General features: G+C 43.0%; 1 protein-coding gene and 1 long non-coding RNA gene across 10 annotated transcripts in view; one reads left to right on the forward strand and one right to left on the reverse strand.

Annotated features, from left to right (window-relative positions):
• ARL15 (ARF like GTPase 15) overlaps positions 1 to 21,892 on the reverse strand; it is a 486,108-nt gene that overhangs the window by 159,465 nt on the left and 304,751 nt on the right. The window lies entirely within an intron of this gene.
• On the forward strand, positions 2,000 to 10,884 carry LOC149122390 (uncharacterized). Its single transcript, XR_016220182.1, has 2 exons — positions 2,000 to 5,562; positions 5,599 to 10,884. It is a non-coding gene; the product is annotated as an uncharacterized LOC149122390 (long non-coding RNA).

A 21,892-nucleotide genomic window follows, 5' to 3' on the forward strand; every position in this document is an offset into this window, starting at 1 on the left:
TGCCTGGACATGAAGGTGGATCTGGGACCTGGTGCTGGGACACAAAGTGACGCACTGCGATAGGGGACACGGCAGCTTCACAGCAAGGCCGAGCATCCACCCCAAATTCTAGTATTTTAAATGACATTGAGCCTTCTAAGCCACAAAAGAGAAAAATAAACACAAGATTGAAAATGTTTTATCCCTGATATATAACACACTATTTTTTTTTCAACTCAGTGTTCTCTTCAAGTACCAAACTTGTATTTCTCAAATATTTCAAAGAAATTGATAAACATTTGAAAGTACACATTTATGAAATTGCAAGGATCCTTATACTTTCTATATTTTTTAATGTAAGATACACTGAACTTAGAAATATTTCTCCAAATAAATGTTTACATAGTTTTCTAAGAAAATGAGGATCAATTTAATAAATATTTATATGAATGAAACATTAAAAAGTAATAATTCATTTTTCAGCCACACAAATGAAAGATAATCTCTCCAGGACACTAAAAACCAGACTAAACCAAGATATTTCAAAGATTTTACTATACTTGACCTAGGGCTCTTGGCAACCATTGAGAACCTCAGCACAATTATATTTAGCAACAAGATGCTGAAGTACACTTGAACATTGATGACTACTTAAAATCTTTTGTATTTATTTCCATTGCATTTGTCATAATCTTAAAAATATCATATTTGCAACTCAAGGGGACATCATACTATATAAATAAACTGAAATAAACCTATCATTTATTCCCATTGTTTCTCAGAAGCAATACAAACATTTTAATTTGAAGCTTTCCAAATTTTGCAAACATTATAAGGCCTTTCATCAAGGGATTAAATTATCCACCCTAATCCACAAACTATTACAAATCTAGAAATAATTTTTATACAATAATCCATTTTAATTGTTTAATCAATACCTATAATTTCAAATCCATCACACTTTGGTAGCTAGCTGGATATCTTATATATGTAATTAATTTAATACCCAATAATTTATGAATGATTACAGCACTGGATATTTTAATGAGAGCACATATAAAGTTCTCATTGTGACTGTAATGATATTGCTATAATTCCTAAAGAGTTTTTGCTTATTTATAACTTGCTCAGAGAGATCAGGAAAATTGTATTTTATCCAAATACTATGCAGAGCAATAATGGTGTAATGAAGGCATAAGATTCTCCTAGCATAATCTGATTCTCTGCAGAGCAGATGTAGTTAGTACTTAGCAGTCTAGACTAATTATAAACAGACTTATTTTAAAGTGTATTTCTACCAATACTCTTGTGATGGCAGGCAAATGATTTCCAAATTGACAACTCAAATGTCTCAAGATGATTTTAAGTTTACTTGATTAAAATGATAAACTGTTAAGATGTACGTAAAATACCTAACAGAATTATTCCCAAAACTCGGTTCCACAAGAGTCCATCAAAACTCATGAATAAACCCTCACTTAAGTCATTGAAAAAACCGAAATACATTATAGGCAACTGAATTATTAAATACTAGAGTGAACCAAAATGGAAATTATATAAACAAGACTTCCATTTTTTGCCATCTCACTCCATGAATTTACATGTGAGATGAAGTGCTAAATCAACATTCATACATCTACACTTGTCTTATTTGTAAAAGAGAGAGAGAGAGAGAGAGAGAGCGCGCGAGCCAGAGTATACTCACAAATGGGCAGTGAGAGATGATCATCATCATTGCCACAGAGTCATACCCCATTTCTAAACTATAAATGCATTTGGGAAAAATCAAAGACTTTCATTATAGTCACACAAAACAAGCATTGAACTCTTCCTCTATGCCTAGAGCATGCTCTGAGAGGCAATGAACTTCTTTGTACCCACCATAAAACCCTGAGATTACTAGAGATTGCAAGAGATCAACCTTTAGGTCCCTGGGAGTCCAGAAATCATAAGGGTGGGGAAGAGGGATTACTCACCCAGCCCTCCCTCCACACATGTACTCTTCCACCAATTCCACTCATTCACCCAGGCATCTACCTACCCAACCAAACACACCCAGCATTTATAGGATCCTGCACTATATGGTGGGGACAGGAAGGTAACCTTAGTCTTTAAGATTAGTTTTAATCAGGGGAGAAACACCTGAAAGGTTAGTTGATGAAAATAACGATTGAGAAGAGGAAAGGAACGAAAATTGAAATCACAGTAGGGATGTAAGTAAGGTTGTATACACATTGTAAGACAAGATATTCAGCTTCATGTGTGTTAAGTTTCTGTCACTCATTTACCTCTTAGATGGGAGGTTTCTACTGAACACAATGCAAAAGGATGGGCAGAAAGAAGGACTGCACAATTCTTTGCAATACAAAGAAACTACTACATACAGTTAGGAATGAACAGAAATTTAGTTTGAAAACTATGCTTGTTTTCTAACTTTCGTATTTCAATATTCAGAAGACTAATGTCCACAGGAGAAGACACCACAGAAGACGACAAACTGTACATGCAAAATTGAGAAGTAATGGTTGAAATTATAATCCATTTATTCCAATTCCACCAAGAAGTACAGATGAATTAGGGAGTTTAACTTATTTGACAAACATCACATCTTGCCTTATGTGTATTCTCCCTTGAGTCAAAGACAAGCTCTGACAAAATTCGAATTTTTGTTGTCCCATATTTTCTTATCTTTAAATTTCATCATGCATTAAAGTCCTATTTGGATTTGTCTGGCACCAATGCTACATTATTCCTAGCTAATGGCATCTGGCAGATAGTAATCAGACTTTTAAAGTGACCAGGGGTGTATCAGCAATTCACTGCCCCTCTCTTAATAACACAAAGTTAATATTTAAACAAATGAATTCTAACACACCTAAAGTTCCATTGGGATGGGAAAATCAAATATCAGGTCTAACAAACATAGGAACAATAGGATCATGAGAATAAACCTATAATTTTCAGAGAGAATGTCTACATTATTTATTAGAAAATTATCTTCTTGAAGTTTTCTGGATGAAATACATGCAGCTGAAAGTTTGGATTCTATGTCCATGGTTCCCACAAAGCACAAACAAGGCTTGGGAAGCAGTAATTTAATGAGATTCATCAGCACAGACACAGTAACTGCATCCACAAGGGTTTTAAAATCTTGAGAGCCAAACACAGTTTACAACATATCCAGCGAGTTTCAGGATTATAATGAAGTTTTGGAACTGCTTCAAACTACCTATGGAAGATGGAAAATATCTTTGAAAAAAATTTTGGGTGCCATGAAGGTAACAAGAAAAGAAGGGCAGAGGGAGAATTATGTGTAAATCACACTGGGAAATTGCTCTAAAACTTCTCTAAAATGCACCAGAATCTGACTGTCAAATAGTGATGATAAGCTCTCCCAGAAAGAAGGCTAACAGTAAGGATCTGTGTTTTTACTTTGTAACTCCTATTGTCTAAGCCAGATTCTCCTAAGGACCTCCTTGTGTTCCAATTACTGCATCACTGCCAGCGAGTGTAGAGCAGAGTTGGTCACTCCTTTGCTAAAGTCAGCCAAGAGAATATTCTATTGGAGAAAGTAGCATACGCCTCAAAGGGTTGGAAGCCAAGGGAAAATCTGAGACACACACAAGACAATAATATATAAACCAATTAACTTAGCCTCTGAGGGAAACAATCTTCACTTTCATCAAATTGTGTGTTATCTGGCAATATAAATTGCAAATCTATTTATAGAATAGTCAGGCTAAATCTTTTATTACTAAAACAGAAGTAGTAAGTGTCGCTCCCCCTCTTCGTGGAGGAGCAACACAGGACCCTGCGCTGTTCTTTCGTCTGCTCGGCCCTCCCCGGGTTTGCTGCTGGTCCTTCCCGGGTTGGCTACTATCCCTTCCACCTCCGTGGAAGGGCAGTTCCCCCTGGCCGCATTCCCCACTTCCGCAGGGGAGCGGCACACCGCCGGCCGGTTCTCTCGGGGGCTGCACGGGTTCCCTCAGATGTTCCCCATAGATGTTCCCGGTGCATGCCGTTTCTCTCCTCCTTTATAGTCCTTCTCTGCCAATCCCAACTCGGCTGCCCACACGCCGAGTACGCTGCTCTCCAATCAGGAGCAAGTCCTACAGTTAATTGGTTGAACTGGAGGCAGCTGTGCGGAAGCTGTTTACTTCTCTCCCAGCGCCATATTGTGGGAGAGCAGATGCATAGAATAAGTCCTAATTCGAGTAACTTAGTCTAGTCCGGATTGCTCCCCACAGATCCCCCTTTCTTTTTATTTTTTAGCGTTGATACACGCCTGTCTTCGGTGTCCCGCGGTACACACTCTGCTCTACTTGCTAGAGTTGCCACAGGCTCTTACAAGTCCTATCCATCAGGCAAAACCGAATCCGGGTCCTCTCTTCACCATGTTGTGAGGAGGTTTTTAGGCGCTGATGCGTGCCTGTGTTCGGTGCCCTGCAGCGCATGCTCTGCTCTGCTAGAACTGCCTGCAGGTGTTTACAAAACCTATCAGGCAAACCGAATCCAAGCCTTCTCATTGCCTTTTTGTGGGGAGGCCTTACTGATGTTAATTCGTGCCTGTCTTCGGTGACCTGCGGCTCATACTCTGGTCGAGCTTTGCTGGCGCTTACCGCCTTAAATCAGGCAGACCGAATCCAAGCCTCCTAATTGGCATGTTGAGGGGAGGCCTTATTTTTCTCTATTTCTCTATCTCCGGGCATTTCTATTTCTCCCATTTTACTTCTGTCTGCCAACATTCCTATTTCTCTTTTACTTCTAAACTTCTGTTTCTCTTATCCCCGCAGCTTTCCGGCACCTCGCCCTGCCGGCGGGTTCCCGGCTCTGCGCCGCTTCAGCCCGCGCGCCTCTCTCATCTGCGCAGCTTCCCGGCTTTGCGCGGCTCGGCTTCGCGCGCTCCGCGGTCTCCACGCTTAACCCTTTCGCGTCTGAACCACGGCCTACGCCAGCGTTCCCTATCTATTCACGCCCCGTGCTCTCTCTGCACGCGGCGGCTTCCGCGAGTAACACAGCGTAGCTTGCGTCTCCACCACTAGCATTCAATCTAAGTTCCCCGGGCTAGCCTGGCGAATTCAACCCAGCGTACGTCTCCGCCCCACGATTTGGCTTCCCGTCCTTTGCTCCCCGGGCTAATCAGACGGATCCCAATCTGGCTTACGTCTCAGCTTCTGGTTTCAACTTTTCGCCCCCTATTCCCGGGCTAACTTGAGAACCCCAAAGTGGCTTTCGTTTCCGCCTCGGCCTGCCCCCCGCGGCTTCAATTTCCCTAACATTTTTCTCTACCCGGTATGTTTCCCCAAACTTTCCTCCAACGATATTCCTCCCTCATTTCTCCTGGCCTCTCCCCACAGTCCGCGTCCGAGTCTGTTTGTTCTAGCTTTCACTTTCGCTTTCGACCTTAGAGATTTCTCCCAGCTTCCCCCCGTAGTCCGTATCCGAGTCTATGCCTAGGCTTTCAATAGCTTCTTCCGGCTCCTTTTTCGTCCGGCTTTTCCCTAGGCTGTTTGCTAATCTCTCTCTCCGGTAATTTCCCAGTTCTTCCCGTTTCTTCCCTCCTAAGTTTGCTATCCGTCCTAAGTTTCCTATCCGAGTCAGGTTTTCTATCCGAGCTAGGTTTCCTATCCGAGTCACGGCACCATTATGTCGCTCCCCCTCTTCGTGGAGGAACGACACTAAACCCTGCCTAGGCTTCATATCCGAGTCACGGCACCATTATGTCGCTCCCCCTCTTCGTGGAGGAGCAACACAGGACCCTGCGCTGTTCTTTCGTCTGCTCGGCCCTCCCCGGGTTTGCTGCTGGTCCTTCCCGGGTTGGCTACTATCCCTTCCACCTCCGTGGAAGGGCAGTTCCCCCTGGCCGCATTCCCCACTTCCGCAGGGGAGCGGCACACCGCCGGCCGGTTCTCTCGGGGGCTGCACGGGTTCCCTCAGATGTTCCCCATAGATGTTCCCGGTGCATGCCGTTTCTCTCCTCCTTTATAGTCCTTCTCTGCCAATCCCAACTCGGCTGCCCACACGCCGAGTACGCTGCTCTCCAATCAGGAGCAAGTCCTACAGTTAATTGGTTGAACTGGAGGCAGCTGTGCGGAAGCTGTTTACTTCTCTCCCAGCGCCATATTGTGGGAGAGCAGATGCATAGAATAAGTCCTAATTCGAGTAACTTAGTCTAGTCCGGATTGCTCCCCACAGTAAGGGTCAAAGAATGAAAAATCCTAGGAAACACATTTTTTCCAAAGGCCATTTAATATGATTTTGATACAGATTACTTTCTTGTCAATGATTCTTTTGTCTTTCTTAAACTACATCTGCACAACCAACTAGGTCATCTTTAGAGTCAACTACAACATTGCCTATAAATTTAATTTAACATCATAATATCTATAACTATCATAAACAGGAGGCAGGTGTGACCTTATTGTCACGCTAGAGAGACTGAGCACCGGATGGATGGGTTAATCGACTTGCTCCAGGCTAGATACAAGGTCTGAGTTGACTACAAGCCCCATAGGAGCCACAAGTATGACCTGGCTATTAAAATATTATTACAATCATATGCTCTTTAAGTAGTAGTCATTTCAAAACAGGCAACAGCCCCATTCACTGCACAGTGTACCATTCAATCCTTCTTTGAAGAAATTATTAAAGTTCTGGATAGCATAATATGAACAGTTCCCAGTAGGAACACAGAGCATCCTAAGAGGGCACCAGAGACTCACAGCCTAGAAACTCTAAATAAGAGAATTAGAAATGATTTGCCGGGGCTGGCACTGTGGCACCAGCATCCTATATGGGCACCAGTTTGTGTCCTGGCTGCTCCTCTTCTAATCCAACTCTCTGCCTATGGTCTAGGAAAGCAGCGTTAGATTCCCTAGTGCCCCTGCACCCACATGGGAGAATGAGAAGCAGCTCCTGATCAGCTCAGCTCTGGCTGTTGCGGCCATTTAGGGAGTGAACCAGCAGAGGGAAGACCTTTCTGTCTCTCCCTCTACCTGTGATTCTACCTCTCAAATAAATATTTTTTTAAAAAAATGATTTGCAGAGAGGACAGTCAGAGAACTGAAGAGCTGTATCTAAATATTCAAAGGACTGCCTGGTGAATCCCCCAATCATTGATTGTTCACTAGGAAAGTAAAGGGATGAAGGGTTTCATTATTTTGTTTTAAATGCAGTGAGAGCTACCAGAAGAGAGTGCTATCCTTCCTAATCTAGTCTGCTTCTTACCATGAAACTGTTCTATTCTGCTGTCAGCTTCTTGGTTCAAGAGACTCCTAAATTGGGAAGATAGATGAGAGACTGCACATGCAAGAACCCTGTCTTGGGTTGTTTAATGTGGCTACAACCAAATAATTGAGACTGGGTCATTTATAAGAAAAGAAAGAAATTTATTTCTTACAGTGGCGGAGGGTGGGAGGTCCACCAGACTGGCTTTGGCATGTGATGAGGGCCTCCTTGAGGCATCTCAGCCTGGTGGAGGGTACCACGTGGCAAGACAGAGCACACATGACAGCGCAGGTCTCTCCTCTTCTTACAGGCACTAGTGCCATCAGAGGGGCAACTTCATGACCTCATCCAATCCTAATCACCTCCCAAAGGTCTTATCTCCAAACCCCATTAATATATCAATTTGGCGCTTAAGCATCTCACATATGAACTTTTGGGGGACACATTCAGACCATAGAAATCCCTTATAAACGTTAAGATTCTGTTACCAAGTGTCATAGAATTAGGCAGAGAAGGAGCCAAAATGAGAAGCCAGTTCTAGGCAGATTAGTTCCCCCTTCTTCCTTCAACATCTGTACTCCTGGAATGCTGCATTTCCAGGTCTCCAATTTGTCCATGCTGAACCACTTCACAGAATGTCCAGAACTCTCTAGTAGAGGTGATGCTACAAATTTGCTTTAAAAACGTGACAACTCCTCTTTCTCCCTAGGACAAAGCCCAATCTGTCTTAAAAGACATATTTTGGCCGGCACCGTGGCTCACTAGGCTAATCCTCCGCCTTGCGGCGCCAGCACACGGGGTTCTAGTCCCGGTTGGGGCGCCAGATTCTGTCCCGGTTGCCCCTCTTCCAGGCCAGCTCTCTGCTGTGGCCAGGGAGTGCAGTGGAGGATGGCTCAAGTGCTTGGGCCCTGCACCTGCATGGGAGACCAGGAGAAGCACCTGGCTCCTGCCATTGGATCAGCACGGTGTGCCGGCTGCGGCCATTGGAGGGTGAACCAACGGCAAAGGAAGACCTTTCTCTCTGTCTCTCTCTCTCACTGTCCACTCTGTCTGTCAAACATAAAAAAAAAAAAAAAAAAAAAGACATATTTTGGTCTCCATTTCTGGGTCTACATGGTCTCCGATCACTCTTTCCTAACTTCCCTAACTTTTTCTAACTTTGCTAATTTCCCATGCCTTGGTATTCCACAGCGAGACAACAGGGCTAGTAGCTCTATCTCCAGGCTGTTCTCCCTGTTTCAAAAAGGCAACTTAGTTGCCTCTTTTCCACGTGGAATTCTATAAAAATTTTCATTAAAAAAAAGGGGGGAATTAGTTTAAGAAAAGCCACTGCTCTAGATCCAAGAGAATGTCCTGGTATGTCTGGCAGCACTATTCGCTATATACTTCCACGCCTTCCTGCCTTTAGACAGCATCCTCGTGCCTCTTAGCAAATGCTTGTCTACCCTTTGGGCCTGGAATAAACCAGCAACCTCCTTTGTGAAGGCTTCTTCAGTTCCCTAGCCTGATTCATCTGCTCTTCTCTGCTCCCATTCTACATCCACCTCTTGTCTAGCATTTCATGCCTTGTAAAATAGCTAATATTGGGCAACTGTGTATTTCCCACAGACAATTAGCTTTCCAGGACTAGCGGTATCTTTCTTTATACTTGTATCTCCCACTGTTTTGGAAATAGTAGACTCTCAATAAAGATGTGAGTGAATGGTAATCACTGATTTTCAACCTGTAAGCTCTGACATTCTACGACTTTGCTCAAGATGGAAACGAAGTTTGAACAGCACGTACAGTAATATTTTCTTTCTATTTTTAAGTCATATCATTCATAATCCTTGAATTGGAAATGTGAGTTTGTGATCAAGAAGAGTGGGAAAGGATGGAAGCTTTCTGGAGGAAGTAATCTCTGACACGATGTCAGAAGTCATGGAAACAGTGTCCTAATCACACTGTCAACTCGAAATATCTTTTTCCAAATCTAGCAAATAGATTTCTGTTTGTCTACAGACACTGCACTTCCACCGCAGGGGAAGAGAACATTTACTACCATGGGCTAGGTAGGTACTGAAAGGCACAGGACATGTATCCTTTAATGTAACACAGCACTGCAAATAAGATTGGCCTGTTATTTCCAAGGTGTAAACAGTTACTATGAAGCCTGGAACCATTACAATTATTCAGTGTCTTAATACCAGTAAATTCAGTATTGTCACTTCTACTGCATCTGAACTACTGGCCTATTCACTTATTTGTCCACCCATGGGTTCCATTTATTAATTTGTTCATGAAATTTATTAAGTTCCTAAGATGTGCCTTTAGCATATTAAAGTTTCTTGCAAGTACATGACTTGGATAGATTGAAAATAAGTAATTTCCAATTCCAAGCTACTTTGATTTTGAATTTAGAAGCAGATTATCATTTAAATCAGGACACATTCTGAATTCAAAACAAGATAAAAGTGCTATTTTTAGAGAAATAAACACTGGATCCCAGCTATATTTTATTTTCCTATGACTTTTTAGAAAATATTTATATATTTATTTGCAAAGCAGAGTTAGAGAGGGAAAGAGAGAGAGAGAGAGATTCTCCATCTACTGGTTCCCCTGCTAAATGGCCACAAAGACTGGGGCTGGGTTAGGCCAAAGTCAGGAGGTTGGAACTCCATTTAGGTTTCCTATGTGGATGGCAAGAACCCAGGTACCTGGACCATCTTCTGCTGCCTTCCCAGGGACATTAGCAAGAAGCTAGATTGGAAGTGAGGCATCTGGGACATGAACTGATGCTCATATGGGATGCCAGCAGGAGGAGGCCTAAACCTGCTACACCACAACACCAGCCCCTACATTTTATTTTAGACAATAATGTACTCCAAATAGGAACGTTTCTACTCAGATCATTTTCTCGGACTTTAATTAAATGCAGTATTATTAATGCTTTTAAATACTGGTCTGTGTATCTTGTTGTAAAAATCATTACCATGAAAATTTTAAACTCTACAGATAGTAGCTGATTTCACATACAAAAAAGTTCACAATTTCAAATTTCAATTGCTTTTAATTAGGCATAATTTTATTTTAAAGTAATTTTTAACAAATTTAAGACAATTTTGGATTTAAGATTTCCTTTGTATTTTGTTTGTTTTAAAGTGCACCTCTCTGGCCAAGATTTCACTAAGCCAAATTTCAGACATAGAACACAATTTAGAAGTTTCCTCAATTCAGAGCAATTGCAGCAAACCCAGTTATATCACTCCTTGTTAGCTCAAGGATTTGGCTATACCAAAAATTTCATCATGTTCCTGGAAATGTAACTGATCAAAAATAGGCAAAGCCTGATTCACTATACCTTACCTGCACTGATATTCCCTACCAAACACTGGTATGATAAAGTAGTTACCTGGATATAAAACACAAGCATAGTTTTAATAAGTAGATCATCATTTATGGTAACTATAGTTGGATAACAAAGTGATTGTTTGAAAGGCTAAACAGTGGGGCTGAAGAATAGTGGGAGACCCGGAAGAAGCTCCTGGCTCCTGGCTTCTGATTAGCGCAGTTCTAGCCGTTGCGGCCAATTAGGGAGTGAACCATCAGATGGAAGACCTCTCTTTCTGCCTCTCCTCTCTCTGTGTAACTCAGACTTTCAAATACATGAATAAATCTTAAAAAAAAAAAAAAAAAAAAAAAAAAAAAACTTCATCTAAATGTGTCCAAAATTCTAAACTCCAAAATTCTAAAGATTCTAGTTTTGTGCTCTACCCATTTATTGCAGGTGTTTAAATGTGGTTTCATATCCACTGTATCAGATACTTTCTGTTTAAACAGTATATGATAGTAATTTTATTGTATTGCAAAGGGAGAACTTTTGTAAGAAGGCAACAATTTAAGTTAACCATTTCTTGATATTTCTCATCAAGATAACAAAAGCCAACCCATGGCAAGGAAATGCTCAAAACAAATTTTTTTTTTTTTTAAAAAGCTCTCTTCAATTTCCATAGTTTTCTCTTTCTGTCCTACTCTGTTGAGACTTCCTGCATTTACCTGTGGCTGACTCCTCTCCTCTTTCAAGGATACCCACTAGAATAAGATTCCATCTGTAATAAAAAGAACCACTCAAATTATCTAAATTTTCACATAATTCAGTGTTCCATGGAGACTGAGAATAAACAGATCTGAAAAGAAAGAGTATTCCAAAGTCACATTCTTACTGAGTAGCTCCTACGTAGTCTCATGAAGGAAAGAAAGAAGTAAGTGTGGTTCTTGCCAATGAGGAACACATGACTCAACTTAAAATAGGATAAAGGTGCTTTAAAAATAATTTTAAAATTATTTTTAATTATATATTAAATATATTATAATTTAATTTAATTATATATTTAATTATTATTTAAAAAGGGCAAGACACATAACAGCTTGAAGAAAAAATAGGAAAGATCCAGATATTAGATGATTAATTATCATGCCAATGGTACAGGCAATGCAGTGTTTTAGGATTTGGAGGAAAAAAAGATGCTAGAACAACTACTCAGAAAAGTTATAGGAATGATGACATTGACTTTAAAAAAAATTTTAAAGATTTATTTATTTATTTGAAAGGCTGAGTTACAGACAAAAATGGGGGGGGGGATATTAAGTGAGAAAAACATTCCATTTGCTAGTTCACTCCCCAAGTGGCTACAATGGCTGGGGCTGGGTGAGGCTGAAGCCAGGAGCCTAGAACACCATCCAGGTCTCCACATGGGTGGCAGGGCCCAAGCACTCAGGCCATCACCTGCTGCTTTCCCAGGAGCATTTAGCATGGAGCTAGATGGAAGTCAGGACTCAAACCTGTGCTCCAACATGGGATCGCAAGGGTCACAAGTGGCAGCTTAACCGGCTGGACTACAGTGTAGGCACTGACTTCATTGATTTTAAAGAACGATTACACTCAGTTAAGTGGATGAAGGGCAGAAGGCAAGCTCCATAGCAGTAAATACGTAAGGCCTATTTGTGAATGGTAAATAAGCCAGTCTGGCTGCAAGAGTGCTTGGTTAGGAGAGGAATAGTTGGCACAGACAGCACAGCAGGCTGAAGCCCAAGTATGGAATGCCTGGAGATCTATGTTCAGAAGTCTGAACGTTCTCACTGAGTGCTCCCTGAGCTCCGGGTGTGCACAGTGCATTACACAGACACTGTCATGTTTGCCTCAGGAACCCACAGAACCAGGTACTTGGATCAGGGGGCTCAGTGGGTTGAGAAGACTTACTCATTGGCGAAGGAACCACAATTCAACCTCTGATTCTCTGGCTCACAAAGTTAGGTGCTCATGGCGGTGGGGCACAGCAACTTGTTGAATGAGTGGATGATGTGAAAAATTTAGTATTCTACGAAATATACTGTAGCTAGCTGGTATTAAGGGATTGTATCAAACAGAACTGTCAGGAAGTTGTACTTAAAGGTTCAGAAACGCAAGGGAGCTTGATAGTTCACGTAAGTGGAAGTCACCAGCAGGGTTAGCCTGAACATCAGGGAATCAGTATCTCAGCCATGATCTGCTACGGGCGCTGTATGCTTGACCTTTGCCTTACCCATGGTGGATGTGGTGACTGGACAGGGAGCAGAGAAGGGGGAGAGCAGCTTACCACCACATCTTTGTATAAAATCTCAGGCAAGGATTCAGATTGGCCATTTCTGTGGCAAGGAGGGAGATGAGTGAGAGTAACAGCACAGCTGAATTATAAAAATCTGTGGAGGCAGCAGGACATCACAAGTAAAGGAGAAACTGTTTTCGCAAGACAACGGAAAAGGACTGCTGGAAAGGCTCCAGTTATTCATGGCAGCCAGTAAACACTGAAGGCAAACGAAAGCCCGGAGATAAGATAAATGTCTTCCATGACACAAGCCCGTAGAAATGACATGGATTATACATTTAATTACGTTATCCTAAGTTAATCTATTATCACACAGAGTTTATAATTTTTATTTATATAAGCATTATTTATCATTCTAATGCTAAAACAATTTCCAAATTTCTTCTACATCTTTCTCTAATGGTTTGAGTATCTTGTTGTTAGCAATCACTTTGAAAGAGATGATTTCAGTTTTGTCTCTCATATGCTTTTATAGTATATTACTTTGAAACACAATTACGTTTCATTAAAATTGCATATTTCATCATGTCTGTGTTCTTTTTTTCTCTGAGTCTCCCCTAAAGGGACCATCAGCCTATTACAAGGGTGCGTGTGCAATGGGGAAGAGGAACTGGTCAGGCCCTAGGGGAACTGTTGGATACTGATTCTGAACTGACGTTAATTCCAAAGGACCTAAAACATCACTGTGTTTCAACAGTCAGAACAGGGACTTACAGAGGTGAGGTGGTCAGCGCAGTTTTAGCTCAAGTCAGCCCCACAATGCATCCAGTGGATCTCTGAACCTTACAATTTTTCTAGTTCTAAAGCGCAAAATTGCGACAGACATACTCAACAAATGATAGATTCCCCATATTCTTTTTTTTTTTTTTTTTTTTGACAGGCAGAGTGGACAGTGAGAGAGAGAGACAGAGAGAAAGGTCTTCCTTTGCCGTTGGTTCACCCTCCAATGGCCGCCGCGGCCGGCGCGCTGCGGCCGGCGCACCGTGCTGATCCAATGGCAGGAGCCAGGAGCCAGGTGCTTTTCCTGGTCTCCCATGGGGTGCAGGGCCCAAGCACCTGGGCCATCCTCCACTGCACTCCCTGGCCACAGCAGAGGGCTGGCCTGGAAGAGGAGCAACCGGGACAGAATCCGGCGCCCCGACTGGGACTAGAACCCGGTGTGCCGGCGCCGCTAGGCGGAGGATTAGCCTAGTGAGCCGCGGCGCCGGCCAGATTCCCCATATTCTTGAGAATAGAGACTCTTGTATTCTCTCTGCTATTTTATGTGGTTAAACTTAAATATTTACTCTGTTCAGATCTAGTTCCTTAATTCTATATGTAATATATACTTGAGAGAATACTTAAGATATTTAAATATTTTTTAAATAATATGTTCATAGTTTTGGCATACTGAAGAAAGTGAGTATTCCTTTTTTTTTCTTGAAAGATTTATTTATTCAAAAGTCAGAGTTACAGAGGGAGGGGGAGAGACAGAGCGAAAACTTCCTTCTTCTGTCTGGTTCACTCCCCAGATGGCAGCAATGGACAGCACTGGGCCAGGCCAAAGCCAGGAGCTTCATCTGGGTCTCCCACATGAGTGACAGGGGCCCAAACACTTGGGCCATTTTCCGCTGCCTTTCCCAGGACATAGCAACTAGAAGCTAATTCAATTAGATTCATCAATGGTAGATAAACCATTTGATAAAACACAGATTTTTAAACTTAGTCTGTATTTGTAAATATAAAAGATTTATTTATTTGAAAAGCAGAATGACAGAAAAAGGAAGAGATCTTCCATCTGCTGGTTTACTCCCCAAATGGCCTTAAGAGCCGAGGCTGCTCCAAGCTGAAACCAGGAGCCAGGAACTCCATCAGGGTCTCCCATGGGAATGGTAGGGACTCAAGTAGTTTAACCACCCCCTGCTGCCTCCCTGGCACATCTGCTAGGAGCTGGATCAGAAGTGAAGCAGCCAGGACTCAAACTGGCTCTCTGATGTGGGCACCACGAGTGGCACCTTCACCAGCTGCATCCCCACGCCTGCTTCCTTAGCCCACAATTTATGCTGAACAACTTGCTTCCAGTAAGAATGAGTAGAAAAGTTGAAGCTAAGGCTTATCGGAACAGACCGCATACCGGTGTGCTCCCCCGGACTATTCCGCTCTCCTATGCCCCCACCCCAGCCATGATCAGGGAAGCTGTTCCGTGTGTTAGTTAGCGCTCTTCCTCATCTGGATTGACTTCAACTATGTGACAACAAAGAACTCCAGCACCAAAACAGCAGCAGCTACACAGCCTCCACATGACAGTGTAATTTCTCCTGCCTCCAGGCAGTGTCTAGCACTGAGGTCATAGTCTGTTTACTTCGATCCGGTGCGATCTCACGCTGGGAGGGATTTAACTCTTACGCATACACAGGGGGATGATCTCCCGGCTCTGCTTGGCTCAGAGCGGGAGAGGAAACTGTGCACTGCTTTTTGCGGCTCAATCAGCCCCTGAGCAAAAGCTTCCTTCCAGCTTTCCGAGATGAGAAGGAACACTGCGCTCTCTCAGAAAATGCGCAGCAACACAGTCATCAGAGCCAACACAGAAAATGCGGGGTGGCTGAGGAGTATGGGAAACTAACCTCGGAGGTTTCCCACGTGAGAGAATGTTAGGCTCTCTTTTCTGATGCTTCTGCAGGGGGAAGTCACACTTGAGCAGTTAAAGAGTTTTTGTGAAAGAAAATTTGGCTAAGGATATCACATGTATGTATTTAAAACTATGCTAATTCTCAAAACAGTCTAAGTGACCACAAACCTTTATAAATCGGTGTTCTAGAACCTCTCAGTCAGGAAAACTCAGTAGTCTTGAACATCACCTCCTATCTTAGCCATACTCACCCAGTAATCCCCACGTCTATCAGATTCAACCTCTCGAATATCGCTTTAGCTGTCTCTTCCTCTCCATTCCCCCAAGCCTACCTTCCAGGCCCCCATAATCTCTTCCCTGAGCTTTTACTAGAGTTAAGTCACTTCCTCCTCTGCTTCAGGGCTCTTTCCTAATGTTCACTCTCTAGATGATGAACATAATATCACAACTCAGTTTAAATGGATTCTAGGAATTCCTCTACCCAGAAATTTACGCCTGGCACAACACAGGCATGCAGTAAATATGTGGTTATTCATTGAGTAACTCTCCCCTGTGAAGCGTACATAGAAACATTGAGCATCACTTTTTTTTTTTTGGACAGGCAGAGTTAGACAGTGAGAGAGAGAGATAGAGAGAAAGGTTTGTTCACTCCCCAAATGGCCACTACGGCCAGTGTGCTGCGCTGATCCAAAGCCAGGAGCCAGGTGCTTCCTCCTGGTCTCCCATGCAGGTGCAGGGCCCAAGCACTTGGGCCATCCTCCACTGCACTCCCGGGCCACAGCAGAGAGCTGGACTGGAAGAGGAACAACCGGGACAGAACCAGTGCCCCAACTGGGACTAGAACCTGGGGTCCCGGCGCCACAGGTGGAGGATTAGCCTAGTGAGCTGCAGTGCTGGCCAAGCAAATAAATTTTTTATACCTCCCCATACAGGCAAAAAAGCATTAAATGATGCTAAACATCACTTTACATTAGGATATTGCAAAGTAAAACAAGGAATGCCACTACATACTTATTAAAATGTCTAAAATCCCAAACACAAACAATACCAACTGCTAGCAAGGATGAATGGCAACAGCAATCCACAGTCTTTGATGGTGGCAGTACAGTACGATCACTTTAGAAGACAGTCTGACAGTTTTGAAATGTAGTCTGAACATACAATCCAGCAATCATTCTAGGAACTGATGAAACAACATGTAACAAAAAAAAAAACTAGAAGCCACCAAGATATTTTCCAATAGGAAAATTGATTAAACAAACTATGATATAACCAGCCAATAAAAATAAGAAAGATGAATCTTAAATAGATACTGCTAAGTCAAAGAAGCCAGTGTTGTGGTGCAGCAGGTTAAGCTGCCTGCAGTGCTGGCATTCCACAGTTCAAGCCCTGCCTGCTCCACTTCCAGTCTAGCTCTCTGCTGATGGACCTGGGAAAGCAGCGAAAGAAGGGCCATGGGAAACTTGGATTGAGTTTCAAGCTCTTTGCTTCGCCCTGGTTCCAGCTGTTGTGGTCATCTGGGGACTGAACCAGCAGATGGAAGATCTCTCTCTGTCCCTATCTCTAATTCTGACTTTCCAATAAATAAATGAATAAACAGGAAGTCAGACTAAAAAAGCTATGTACTGCATTTTCCCAATTATATAACATTCTGAAAAAGACAAAAATATGGAGGGAGCAAATATCAGTGATCACCAGGGCTTCAAGATATCAGAACCAAGTAAATAAAGCAACTTTTTTTATGTTGGTGAAACTATTATATGTAACACTGTAAAGGTAGATATGTGACTTTAAGTAAGCATTTATCAAGTCCATAAAACTTTATAACAGCAAGAGTAAATCCTAATGTATGTTAATTAAAAAAAATTATCCAGAAGGTCAAGGGATCCCAGGATGAAATGCAGAGAGTGACAAAAGAATATGAGTGTGTTAGAAATATACGAAACAACCTCACTAAAGTATACTGAAGGACCAGATGCTGACCTAGGCAATTCTGGAAATAAGTGGAGTCTGCAAGAGTAAAGAGAAAAGAAACTGTATGGAAGAATTGTTTCCCATGGGGCATGGATGAACAATTTTGAAACCACTATCCATGCCTATTGGAAACAAACAATTAAGTAAATGGATGGTAGACAGTGGAAGCCAAGTTTCTCACTATTGGAGTGAGAGGTTATAGATAAGCAAGGTAAAAGGCTAGAATGATCCATATGGGGATGAATTAGAGCTGAAGACATCAGCATGAACTCATATTTAATGTAACATAAACACAGAGGATTACATACAAAATATTTATGGATATGTGTATACACAGGGCTTAGTATATATTCATATATATATATATATATATATATATATATATATATTCCCTTGCTTTGTCAGCAGAGAGGGCTTGGAGACAGCAATACCCCAGCAGCCCTGAGTCTACCAAGCACCAGGATCTTGATTCCTTATTCTACACTCCAGTGTAAGGAACTTCAGCTTTTTTAAAACATGGCTGACTCCAGGGCTAGGGCAGAAGGTGAGTAAGGGCACTTTGCAGTGTCACAGACTTAGGAAGTTACAAAAACACAAAAAACTGGGGCCTGTGCTATGGTACAGCAGGTAAAGCTGCCACTTGCAGTACTGGCATCCCCTGTGGGTGCCAATTCGTTTCCCAGCTGCTCCACTTCCAATCCAGCTCTCTGCTATGGCCTGGAAAGCAGTAGAAGATGATCCAAATCCTTGGGCCCCTGCATCCACCTGGGAGACTTGGAAGAAGCACCTGGCTCCTGGCTTTGGATTGGCGCAGCTCCAGCCATGGCAGCCAACTGGGGAGTGAACCAGTGGATGGAAGACCTCTCTCTCTCTCTGCCTTTCTCTCTCTGTGTGTCACTATTTCAAAAAAATAAATAAATCTTTAATTAAAAAAAATACAAAAAACTCCACAAACCCCATTTGAATGAGGGCATGTCAAAGCGATACAGGTGCCAACCAAAACAGTTCCTCATTCCAAAGATGGAGTAATTGAGCAAGAACATAAAAGTACTGGATTACAGTTCAAAAGATAAAATAAGCATCCATGAATGTCTACTGACATAATAACTGAACTACAAATAAAAAAATGATAGAGAAGCCATAGATCTTGTAAAAGAGCTTCAAATAATTTATGCAGATACTCCACCCTTGAGGAAGTACGGCATAACTCTATATCCTTAAGCATGACTTTCTCCCAAAAGTACCATTGAGGCAGGATCGCAGGGAGGAAGGAATAACTTTAGGGTGGAGAAACATGACAGATATTGCCTGAGCCAGGTGAGCAAAGTCAGCTTCAACACCTGGATTAAGTTCCCGTCTTCTGGCTTTGGCCTGGTCCAGCCCATTCCTGGTGACCATTTGGGGAGTTAACCAGGGGATGGAAGATCAATCCCTGCCCACCCTCATCCCCTCCCCACAACGTCTCTTTCTAGTTTCTATTGCTGTACCTCTCAAATACATAAATACATTTTTACCAAAAAGAAAAAGAAATCACTACGCTGAATTGAATGTTGGTTTATCTGTCGGTATTTTGATTTAGTCTTATGTGTACAGCTTAAAAGATACTGTTGAATTCTGTGGCATATGTAAATGGCCTAGGGTTGAGTATGGGCATGTGGTGTGGCAGTAAGCCACTGCTTGAAACGCCCACATCCCCTGTCAGAGTGCCTGGTTTGAATCCTGGCTCCATTCCGATTCTACCCTTCTACTGATCCCTGGGATGGAGCAGATGCTGGCTCAAGTAGCTGGGTCCCTGCCACCCATGTGGGAGACCCAGACTGAGCCCCTGGCTTGGGCCTGGCCCAGTCCTGGTTGCTACAGGCACTTGGTGAATAAACCAGCAGAAAGGAAATCAATCTTTCTCTGTCTCTCTGTCTTTACATTGTCTTTGAGATGCGTCTCAGTAAGTAACATTAAAAAGATTATTACAGGGGGCCGCAGCTGTAGCGCGGTGCGTTGAAACCCTGGTCGGAAGCACCAGCATTCCATATGGGAGCAGATCTAGTCTCAGCTGCTCCACTTCAGTGCAGCTCTCTGCTAGTACGCCTGGGAAAGCAGCAGAGGACGGCACGAGTCCTTGGCCCCCATGCGGGAGACCATTTGGGGAATGAACAGTGGATGGAAGACCTTTCTCTCTCTCTACTTCTCTTTGTAACTCTTTCAAATAAATAAAATAAATCTTAAAAAAATAAGATTATTACAGTATTGTTTATAAAGGCAAAGTCTGGAAACAAATATCCCAGAACAGATAAAAAGCAAACTAATATTTCACACAGTAAACTATTACATAGACATGAAAAATATTAACTACATTCAGCAATGGGGCAAACTTTAGATAAAGAACACTGTGTACAATAAGGTTTCCACCTGATGCAGAGAATCATATGCCAAATGGCCACAACCTACCCCATCAATCTCACTTTTTTTTTTTTTTTGACAGGCAGAGTGGACAGTGAGAGAGAGAGACAGAGAGAAAGGTCTTCCTTTGCCGTTGGTTCACCCTCCAATGGCCGCCGCGGCCGGCGCGCTGCGGCCGGCTCACCGTGCTGATCTGATGGCAGGAGCCAGGAGCCAGGTGCTTTTTCCTGGTCTCCCATGGGGTGCAGGGCCCAAGCACCTGGGCCATCCTCCACTGCACTCCCTGGCCACAGCAGAGGGCTGGCCTGGAAGAGGGGCAACCGGGACAGAATCCGGCGCCCCGACTGGGACTAGAACCCGGTGTGCCGGCGCCGCTAGGCGGAGGATTAGCCTAGTGAGCCGCGGCGCCGGCCGATCTCACTTCTTTATAATCTACATCCCATCTACATCAAACAACTTCTCACTGTTCTCTAAACATTTCATACTCCTTTGTCTTTTTTTTTTTTTTTTAGATCTTTTGATTCACATAGTATACAAGTATATAGATCAATGGCTAGCAGTCTACTGAGAGTTGGGCAACCATCACCATAACCAACTTTGGAATACTTTCATCACACCCCAAAGAACCCCAATACTAGCAGCCAAGCTCCATCTCCTGTTGACCCCCACACTCTCAAGACCCTAGGCAACCACCAATTTACATTCCTTCTCCATGGGCTTTCCTACTGGGACATTTCCTATCAATGGTGACCTTTGTAAATGGCTTCCTTCACGTGGCACAGCGTTTCCCAGGTTCCTCTGTGTTGTGGCAGGTATCAGCACCCTCTTCTTTATTACCAAATAGTATTCCATTGTAAGGACAGACACACTCACCTTGGTGCATCACTTTCTTTTGTCATTAGTGGCATTTTTGACAGCCATTGGGAGCATTTGGGGGAAGGGGAAGGGTCAACCAGTGATGGGAGCATTCTCTCTTAAAAAAATAAAAAAAACCCACACACACAAAATTTATTGTAAGACTGGTCACAATTAAAACTGGTGATGCAGGCTGGCACCGCGGCTCACTAGGCTAATCCTCCGCCTTCCGGCACCAGCACACCGGGTTCTAGTCCCGGTCGCTGGTCCGGGCGCCGGATTCTGTCCCGGTTGCCCCTCTTCCAGGCCAGGGAGTGCAGTGGAGGGTGGCCCAAGTACTTGGGCCCTGCACCCCATGGGAAGACCAGGATAAGTACCTGGCTCCTGCCATCGGATCAGCGCGGTGCACCTGCTGCAGCACGCCGGCCGCAGCAGCCTTTGGAGGGTGAACCAATGGCAAAAAGGAAGACCTTTTTCTCCCTCTCTCACTGTTCACTCTGCCTGTCAGAAAAAAAAAAAAAAAAATGGTGATGCAGGTAATAACACAAAACTATGCCTCTTTTTAAAATAAAGATGTATTTATTTACTTGAAAGTCAGAATGACAGAGAAAGGAAGAGACACGGAGAGATCTTCCACCTACTGGTTCACTCCCCAAATGGCCTCAACAGCCAGGACTAGGCCAGGCTAAAACCAGAAGCCCAACAATCTATCTGGGTTTCCCATGTAGGTGGCAGGGGTCCAAGTATGTGGGGATTCTTCCTAGGCACATTAGCAGGGAGCCAGGCAACTGGTGCTCACGTGGGATGCTAGCATGGCACGCAGCAGCTTAACTGCCATGCCACAATGGCAGCCCCTATACCATTGCTTAAAAAGAATATTCTGTTCCCACCATATGGTTTTCGTTAGAACGCATGTGGTTATTTACTAAGGAGGGGGCTCACCTCCTATCAATGACACATAGCATACTCAAATTGTAGTGACTCCTACACAGAGAGGCTGTACGTCACCGTGAAGCAAAGGATGCTCTCCAAATTCCAAGAACTGGATGCCAGGAGACTATTTAGAATACACCGAAGTTTTAATTCTGTCTCTGTTAATTTACTATTTGCCTTTTATCCTAGGCAAGATCCATTTTCAAAAAGTTCCCTTGTACTTCGTTTTTTTCCACAGAGTTTTTAAGCTTGACTGTTTCACATGAATTATTAAGGAACCATGTATTTATCGAAT

The sequence above is a fragment of the Oryctolagus cuniculus genome, chromosome 14 (assembly GCF_051225735.1).
Source record: "Oryctolagus cuniculus isolate XC-2025 breed Fujian yellow rabbit chromosome 14, ASM5122573v1, whole genome shotgun sequence".
In the NCBI taxonomy this organism is placed as follows: domain Eukaryota; kingdom Metazoa; phylum Chordata; class Mammalia; order Lagomorpha; family Leporidae; genus Oryctolagus; species Oryctolagus cuniculus.